Raw genomic sequence first — 10,257 nt, 5'->3', positions numbered from 1 at the left:
TATTTAGGTTTCTATTTAATTTTGATGTATCTACTGTGATATTATGTGATATTATAATTTTGACCCAAATTGGGGTTCAATCTATAGATTTTATAACCGACTTAAATTGCGGTGCGATCTGATAAATTGGCAATTGTCTTCGGTATCTTCTGATTTCTTTCCTTTCTAATCTCCAACTATATGTCGTGCTTGATACTTCATGGATATGAAGGAATTAAGTACCTTTTCTACTATATTTATCATGAAAAAACAAATAACAGTACCATAAATGTCCCTAAATATGTATGTATAATTTATAAGCTATCAAAATAACCTCTTCGACCGTGATTTTTTTTTCCAGTCCTACATGTTTCTGATTGGAGAGGTATGAAAGTCGAGGGTTATGGTTTTGAAGCCAAATTCTTGAGAATCTAGAAAAGTTTTATTTTATAGCACCAAAGAAATGATCTTTCATAATACTCAATTCATCAATCCATTCGCCATGAACTTTACTCCATAGATGGTCAATTTATGTCATTCCTCTTCAACAAACCATGAAAAAACTTTAATTTCCATGTCATTGTATCATCCATTAAACATTTACTTTTTGGGAAACATAAACCATGTCTTCTCTTTCAATGTCACACAATCTTCTAACACAAAAACACTAATAAATCTATCTTGCTCACTAGAGTTACTATCTTAAAGAAGTTTCTCCAACTCAATAATCATTTTTTTAATTCTCATGTTTGTCACCCACTTCCTTTAAATTCTCTGCTCTCCATCACTCCTTAAGCATACTCTTCACATACTTCAATTTGTTTTTAAATTTAAAGAATTTCAATCCATTTAATCCATCATTGTGTTGATTCTGAGCATATTTGAAAATGTCATCGAAATCCTCCATATCAATTCATAAATTGAAAATATTGAAGGGGATGCAACCAAAATTTGCAACATCATGCTTCAAAATAATTGGGCAATGATTAGACTCGGTTGTTTTAAGCTTATTACAGAAAATATTAAGGAATATATGCATGAATTCACTAGAGAGCATACATTTGTTTAACATAATCATCCTATCACCCAACACATACACCCCAGGTGAAAGTGTATCCTCCCTATGGTACATTGTTAACACGTTGTCGCGGGCACATTAGGCAAATAAAATTTCACTGTTGGTTGCAATAATAATATAGCACCAGGAAGCAGGGTCGAATCCTCAGGGACACAACGTAACGGTTAATGCCTTTTTGTATCATTCACATTCTAGTCAATCAAACAAAAATTATAAGGGGGGAGGGGTGAATTAAACTAAAAACTAAAAACTACAGTTAAAATAAACTAAACGAAAATCAATAATAAAAGCAATTTTAGTTCTACTGTGACTTTCATAATCATGCAATCAACCCAGATCTGGTTATTCAGAAAGCATTGTATCTAAGTGTCACACTCCCAAACTGGAATGGCGGAAACGTTCGGAGGCGGAAGACGTCATGTCAAGTATCACAACACATGCATTATAGTAATCAAAGTACAAAAACCATTGCATTAATAATGTATAAGTCTTTACATAAGTGTTCATACATTATATAATCTATATCAAAAGTAGATATAGTAAAAGACAAAAGACGCAGCACGGTAATAAGCTGCTCTCTCAAAAGCTTCGGGAATGTACCTGTCTACTGGATTCCGGAGAATACAAGTTATTTTGAAAGAGAGGATCAACATTTAAGCTGGTGAGTTCATAAGTATTTAGTTATGGTTGTTTCTAGTTTTAAGAAAGTGATTGAATATGCTCTAGAAAGTCCTATACTTTCTGCTTTACAGTTGAAAAGTAGTTTAATCCCATAAACCGTTCCATTTGTAAAAGTAGTTTAATCCCATAAACCGTTCAATTTGTAAAAGTAATTTAATCCCATAAATCATTCCATTTGAGTGTTATATGCAGTAGTATTCCTTCAAAATATGCTACCGGTGTAATAATAACCCCATAATTAAGATGATTAATTAGGGTTAAAATGTGATATGGTTGTAAATATCTATATTCACCATTTATTGTTTTATTTATATAAAACTATGTGAAGTTGTTTACTTATTATAACACCAAATGCATTATTCAATACCAAATTGTGAGTTATCATAACCATGCTTGATGACCTAAGCCTCGCCTGAAACACGACGTTCTTCAGGCGTCGAAATATGGTACGTCAATTGTCACCCCAGGCATGTCGGCCTAACTGTAGCAAACAGTTAAGGTGCGGGATTGTCATTCCCGTATAGATCTATACACAAGTGTCACGCTCTCCCTCAAGGAGACTCTGGTTATAATATTCAGGACTTTTGTTTTATACTTAAATAAGTACTTGAAGCGTATCTCACAAATGCTATATTGATTGTTATGTGTAAAATAATGGAAAATATCTTTGAAATAGATATTTTGTAAATATCTCATAAATTATATTTAATATAATTTATGTGGTTGTTTTCATAAGTTATCCTGAATACGAAAAGAAATATGTAAATTACATCAAATGTTTTGATAAACATGCATGACTCATAAACTATACCTATTATAATTTATATGCTTGTTTTTACATGAAACCCTTAACTGGTAAAATATTATGTTTGCTCTAGAAAAAATAACAATCATAAACTAATTCAATGAATTTTTTTATTGATACAGGGTTTCCTTGTATCTTACTTGTATTCTCCCCCTAAAACATTATAAAATAGTGAAAATATAGGGGTATAAACTCACTTGATAAGTGGTGATTTGGGCAGCGTTTCGTTTCTAAGAGATGATTTTCCTTGACAAAACCGTGAGTTTCTGATGAAAACCGGGCTTTACGCGAGCAGAGTTTCGATTGGAGAGAGGTTAGCTTTTCGAGAATTTCGGGGCTTCGGGCTTGCGTTAGAGTTTGGATATGATTTTGGGGCGTCGGGGTAATCTTGCGAGGCTTTAAAAGTGAGAAATATAGGAGAGAGCTTGGATTTTCTAACACAAACTCGGAGACCTCGCACTGCTTTTATACCTGACTGAACCTCACATTACGTTGGCCGTACATCGGTACGCGGGGCGTACCTCGGTACGCTGGGCGTACCTTCGTACGTTGCGCGTAGGTGCTACCTGGCTTCGGATGTGTCAGTTTGAGTGAGATACGTGTACACCTACGATGGAGGAGCGATGTGGACTATCTGAGGCCTAGTGTCCGAGTACGCTGGGCGTATGCGAGTACGTGGGCCGTAATCCTTCGCACCAGCTTCGTAATTTGAGCACGGAACTTCAAAATTCGTAACTTTTGCGTACGAGCTCCGTTTTTTATGTTCTTTATATCCACGAGTAGGTGAGATTATGCTCTACAATTTATGTTTAGACACCATCGGCTAATTCTAACTTTATTTTTAATGTTATATTTTTAACAGGCCGGGACAAACAAAGTCTGTTAAAAATTCATAACTTCTTCATCCGACGTCCGTTTTAGTCTGTCTTTTTACCGATGTACTATTATTGATGAGACCTTCGATTCTCGTTTAGGTTGTTTTGGCCAAAATTTGTTTAAACTAAAATTCGAGTTTCGGGTTGTGTACAGCTGAGACGAAACTTTAGAAAATCATAACTTCTTCATACGAAGTCTGATTTAGACCTTATTTTTATGGAAATTCACGGTTTAATGTATAATAAAACTTTCATTTAGATAGTTAAGGCTAAAAAGCATTTTCTTGAAAATTCACGTTTTACGCTACATAATGTTTTGTCGGTTTTATCGCAGATCTTTGATTGGTCGTAATTTCTTCGTTATAACTCAGATTTCAGTGTTCTTTATATTTTTGGAAACCTTGTTACAATATCTTCTACTTTATTTATTCCAAACAAGAATATTGAACAATTTATTTTTGACGCTATTTTGACTTGGGCTGACTTTTGTTGACTTCATAGGCTAGAAAATGACGGGTTGTTACACTAAGCCAATACTGAGAAAAACTAACAAGCTCTAGTATAATCTCTTTTACCTGAACTAGTTAAGCAAAACAAACACTTTGAATTAAACCTAACTTTTTATGGTTCAATTAAACAAGATCTTAATTAAATCAGAAAAGCAGTTTTAAGATCTGTGTAAAATTCTCAGCAATACCCAATACTTCTCACAAGCTCAGAAGCGTAAATATATGAATTTTACAGTTTATATTAGAGTTAAATCCCAATACTGGAACCAATCCGATACTTGTTACTTATTATCAGTTGACAAGAACAATTATAGATTATATTAACTGATTAATTGGAATGATAAAACCCTAGCTATGCGATCTAACTAACAAAAATTAAAATCAAATGTTCATTAAGTGCAAAACTGAAAAATCTAGATAGACACACAAAAAGAAAATCAGATCAGCACACTAATCACATGAAAAGTACTAGTTTATGCAAAATTGAAAACTAAGGTTTTAGTTAGACATCGCTAAAAACAAATCTAAACTACCAGAAAGAAACATTAACCGAATAATATTCTAAACTAAATGAATGAGATGATTCACAACCTTTAGATCTCCAGAAGTCGCTGAAAGGTATCAGAAATCGCCTTCAGAAGTGTTCTTTGCTACCTGGGACTGTCTAACCATTCAATCTGATAATGAGGGTCGTATTTATACTCAATACAAAAGTTTCCAGAGTAAGTCAGCAAAAAATGTGATCATAGATAAGGATTTTGCGCTCACAAAAAAATGTGATTTTTTCTAGATTTACCCCAAAATGATGTACAAGGCTATTTTCAATGTTTTCAAGACTCTGGGACAAAAATGTGATCGCAGATAGCTAAAATGTGATCACAGTTTTTCAGATTTCTTCCAGAACAGTGCTTAATTGAAGTACGATGCCAAATTTGAAGTTTCTAGGGTTGCATGACAGAAATGCGATCACAGAACGACCATATGCAATCGTAAAAATGATTTTTTTTTCTTCAGATGACATCCTGGTGAATTATTTCGACCTTGGAAAACTTTGTTGCATTTATGTGATCACAGAAACTGAAAATGCGATCACAGATATTGATTTTTGGCTTGTTTCGGATGTGATTCTTCAGTTTAAGCACTCCATATTATTCCTTACCACCATTCTTCAATTTCAGCTCCATTTAGGCACCAAAGTTACATCCAACTACTCCCAAAGTACTGCTCCACTCGATTTATCTGAAAACAACACAAAAATGCTAGTAGTACAAAATATCTGATAAAAGACCTCAGTTGAACATTATTTAAACAAATAACATGCAAATGTACAAAATATAATACTAAATGCTAATAATAACTATCCTAAAGATGCATAAAATGGCATCTATCAAATCTCCCCAAACTTAAAACCTTACTTGCCATCAAGTAAGAAAAATGATTAAACATTATAAACAAATGGAAATATGTTGATGACCTAAAAAGAATTTTGAATAAAAACTGAAATAACTAAAAGGAAATTTAAAAACTTGAACTAAAAATACTCAATATTTTTTTCTTCACATGATTAGGTTTCACAATGAGGAAGCTCCAATGAAATCACTACATAGACAACAATCTCAAACCATTTTGAAGATTCGGAATTCATATTTAATAAGTCAAACCAAGCTTGAGTAAATAACTTTTACGCCGAACTAAATTTGTGAAAACAGTTTTTAAAAATAATTTCACAAAAATTCGTTTATAAAAACTTAACTTGACTGAACCCTACGTTTTTCTGAACTCGTCTAGTATACGTGGTAAGCTTAATTATGGGCAGAAAATCCAAGCTTTTTTCTTTCTCATCTTTTTGCGTCTTGAAGATTTGATTTCAAGAACCACTTCATTCTTGACAACTTTAACTTTGCAAGTTTGAATCAAATCTGTTGGAGTTTGATGCTTGTGAATTTCTTGGATTGATGGCTTTTGATAAGGAATCATTCCTTCAAACGAACGACAAGAACACAAACTATCATCGGCTTGAACTCCAATCGAGCAAAAAAAATTTCATCTTCATGAGAATTAACTTAGATCTTCTTATCATGAACTTCAAGAACATCTTCAACAAACTTAAGAGCATGAAGATCACTTGGGTTTCAACAAGAAAAATGTATTTCTTATTAAACAAATTTCTTTCTTCTCCTTCCTTTCGAATTTCACTACAAGATAACATGAGCATGGGAATTTGAACTAAGCATTCAATCTTTGAAAGTGGTTGAAATATCAAACTTCCATGAACATCCTTCAAACCTCCATAAGAAACCATAGTATTCCAAGAAATCAAACCTCCTTTCAACAATAATCCATAGAATTGATTTTTGTTGACTTTGTATTTCACACCTTCAATCATTACAACCCAATAATAATAATCCAAGAACAACATGTTTGATAATTCAATAAGATCTTGAGTTTTTCTAGAGGGAGAAAGTGATTTTGAATGGGATTTCTAGAAAGAGAAAGCAAAAATCACTTGAATCCTAGTGAAGAAAATCGAATTATGAATAGAATCAATGAGGAATTCGATTTCTAGAATCCAAACTCTCCATAACATGAAGATCAAAGATCAAATTAAGAATCACTAACTTTTAAGTAATTTTTTTGCTTGTCAATGATTGTTCCTTGGGAGAGAAAATTATATGTCAAGAAGTCACTGGGAGTCTTATTGGTCTTGAAGAGTTTCATGAGTCAATCACTAATAAACCTTTTAGTTATTACTAGCTCACGACCTAAGGTTGATAACCAATCGTGTTCAGTTGACACATTCTTGTTTCTTTGTACCTTCCTGTTGAGTTGGCGATGGTTATGACTTTTATGTTCTCATTTAACAGAGCACGTTGGTTATTGAAAGTACATTGATCATTATGGGTGAGCTGCTTAACAACTTGGAAGCGCTTGTAGGCCATTGTCCTACCAGAAGGCGAGAAATTAAGAATAAGCAGAGTTCAGTCCATGAAAGCTAAATTAGAATTTGAATTTGTCACAAACCTTGTCTTATGATTGTAGGTTGGAATTGATGGATTCATATGGATAAAACACATACACCATAAAATCTAGGTGGCAAAAGGTTTCGATCTAATTCATGAAAATGATTATGAGGAAATACTTTTGCTGACAGATTTTAAAGATTTGATAAATATCATTATCGTTAGTGTTTGTGTTTGTGTTAATTGCATCCTCAAATTCATATTATGATTACGACATCCCTTTTCATAGTTCGAATTGTGAGAAACGGCAAGAAATAGTTTGAACGATTCAGGACTTATAGATATAAGTTTTAAAAGGGTTTAAACACACATATATGCTATCTAATGAAGGTGTGTAAGCATGAGAATTCTGGTTGAAGAATTATCGAAGAATTATATATCATATATTTGCACTTTAGTAAAAAGTCAAAAAGCATTGATTTCAAGAAATCCAGTTGATTTCTAAATACATGTCAAAGGTAGTAGGAGCATAACTGTTATGTATATGGAAGCATAATCATTATGCCAGTGGAAGAATAATTGTTATGCTAAGTGTTGCAAGTTGGCAATACTATTTCTAGGAAAAAAAAGTTTACAAATTTGCAAGTAGCAAACTTTCGAAATTGTTTCTCTATAAAAGAATTTAAGGGAGAGGGCATTCATACTTCTTTTCAAATCTAAAAATTTTAGATTGAAGTTTTAATAGAACTTAGGCATGTATATATATATATATATATATATATATATATATATATATATATATATATATATATATATATGAATATCGTGTTGAAATGATTCAAGATAGGAAATTCGATATATGGAAATATTATAGCAAGAGACTGATCAGATATCAAGTCTTTATGTAAGACGTTATGTATCGAGTCCCATATGCTTTGGATGTAGGACTGATTACATATGTTCTAATATTCACTTGTTCTGTTTTTCCAAATGCCTAGGGAATTAAGAGAGGAAAGGACTAGAATTGGATGTGACTAAAGTTGTGAAAAAACTGTCAAGAACATTCTGAGGTTATACCGAAGGACTGGTTGCTTGTGGACAGTTGGAAGTATAGCATTGGTTTGAAGGACCATAGTGACATGTTTTAGATTGGGATGATTCTTGATCAAAATTAAGGGTCATATGGGAATATAGAAATGTTTCCATAATGGGAGTTGACGATTAAAATCTACATGTGAGTTAGGAAGCTTAATGCAAGGAAGATGTTCAAGGAGTGTACCTTGAATTTGAGAATTCATTACCATGGAATTTTTTTAAGTAAAAAAGTTCCAATGGAATATTTTGTAATATCGTTGGCAAAGTCTCTGTAACTTTGAAGTCTCGACGTCACTAAAGGATATTGCGTGTTAGGTTGAACTCTAACACATTTATTAGTAAAAAGAACTTGGAATTATGAAATGAGCATCATTGGAATAGTGTCCAATCGATTTGTTCACAAAGGAAGGACCATAGCGAGACATAGTATGCATGTTTATAACATGGCATATTGATGTTTAATTCAAGAGTTTAGTTGATTACTCGAAACATTATACAAGAATAAAGTCTAATTAATATAGTGATTAAATAATAAGATTTTTATTTATATTCAATAGTTTTGAGACCATAGTTAATTAGGTTATTATCATGTTTCACTTTGCATGTTTTACTTCCTTAATAATTGGATTATTCAAACATCGACAGTCGATCATACTTTTGGAAGTAAGTAAATTAAGACTGTCATGAATTGCTTGTAGTTTGTCTATGAGGATTAGACATAGAAATTGTTTTGCTACAATGTTCATGAGTACTTGGAAATGGGGATTTTAAGTATTGGATAAACCCACGCTCAGAGAATTACTTCATGGATTTTATCATGAGTAATTTTGAGACGATAATATCTTATATTCTTAAAACGGAGACATATGAGTTGTTGTTTACAAGGCAGTTGTGCATTGATAATATGTAAATGCATCAGTAAATTGATGTTATAAAACGTATTGTTGTGTGTGATTTGATGAGTAAATAGTGCAAGAATATAAGTCGAATTTTATCCATTCATTTTGCCCTAACAAAAAAGGTGATATTTGTGGGGCCCTCGATGATTTGATGATGACATCATAAGCGCTTGGCCAAGCCTGGACTGAATTGATGTGTTCAATTGGTAGTTTGAATCAGTCATCATAAATCAGAAATCATGAAACAAATCTTGGACAGACAAATTGATTATAATCCATGTAACAACCCAAAATTCACGACATATATTTTTTTTAAATAATAAATCATTAATACAGATTGCTTCTATAAAACAAGAGTAACCAATATTTAGCAAAACATCTTTTAACCAGAGTAATTCACAGAATGCGGAACCATGTGGTGTGTGTTCTGCAATCATCCCGAGATCTTCCATTTGAAAACTGGATTACCTGAAAAATAAACTGAAAACCGTAAGAACAAAGCTTAGTGAGTCCCCCAAAATACCACACAACATACCACCACCGATAATCATGCCACATACATATAGTTGCCATGGACTCCCCCATGGTCTTTATCTTAGTATGCCATGGGCTACCCCCCATGGTCTTTATCTTGAATGCCATGGGCTCCCCTACATGGTCTGATATCCAAGTGCAATGGGTTCCCCCGGGGTCTTCCATGTGAGTATCACATAGAAACTAGCATACCACATAACACATAAATAACTAGCATACCAAATAACAGATAATGGGCTGGCATTGGTGCCTTCGACCCATGGATATAGTGAGGAGACTCACCTCACATTGCTGAATCATTCCAAAGTACCCTTAGATACTGGTTGGCAACTGTCAATAATAAAACAACACGCAATTAACAATTAGGTTCCAATCCATATCCACAACTCCATACCTGGGGTAAAATAACCATTTTACCCCTAACCTAGCCTTGTCCAAATCTATGACCCAAACTACAATCTAAAAGGCCCAAAGGACAATAAATTAACCAATAGCCCAATTTTCCAAATTAGGCCCAAACCCCTTACATGGACCTTACCTTAAGGCTCAATCATTCCTTCCAGTCCAAAATACTTTATATTCTGATGGCCCATTAATATCCCAAGCACTCAAGCCTAAAATTTTAAAAACTACTTGTGGCCCAAATTATCGACCAATTTTGGAAATTGGGCCAAAATGCCTTCATGGACCTTTTCATCATCACTATCAGACCAAAACCTGATGGCCCAACAAGGCCAAAGACGAATAAGCCCAAAGTTGGCCCACACCAAAGCCCAATAAGAAAAACTCCACCTAACTGAGTACATGGGGCGTACTCAGCTGAACGCTAAGTGTACAGGCTG

Source organism: Lactuca saligna, chromosome 6 (genome assembly GCF_052625555.1).
Source record: "Lactuca saligna cultivar CGN05327 chromosome 6, ASM5262555v1, whole genome shotgun sequence".
Classification (NCBI taxonomy): domain Eukaryota; kingdom Viridiplantae; phylum Streptophyta; class Magnoliopsida; order Asterales; family Asteraceae; genus Lactuca; species Lactuca saligna.
This window is presented reverse-complemented; position numbering follows the sequence as displayed.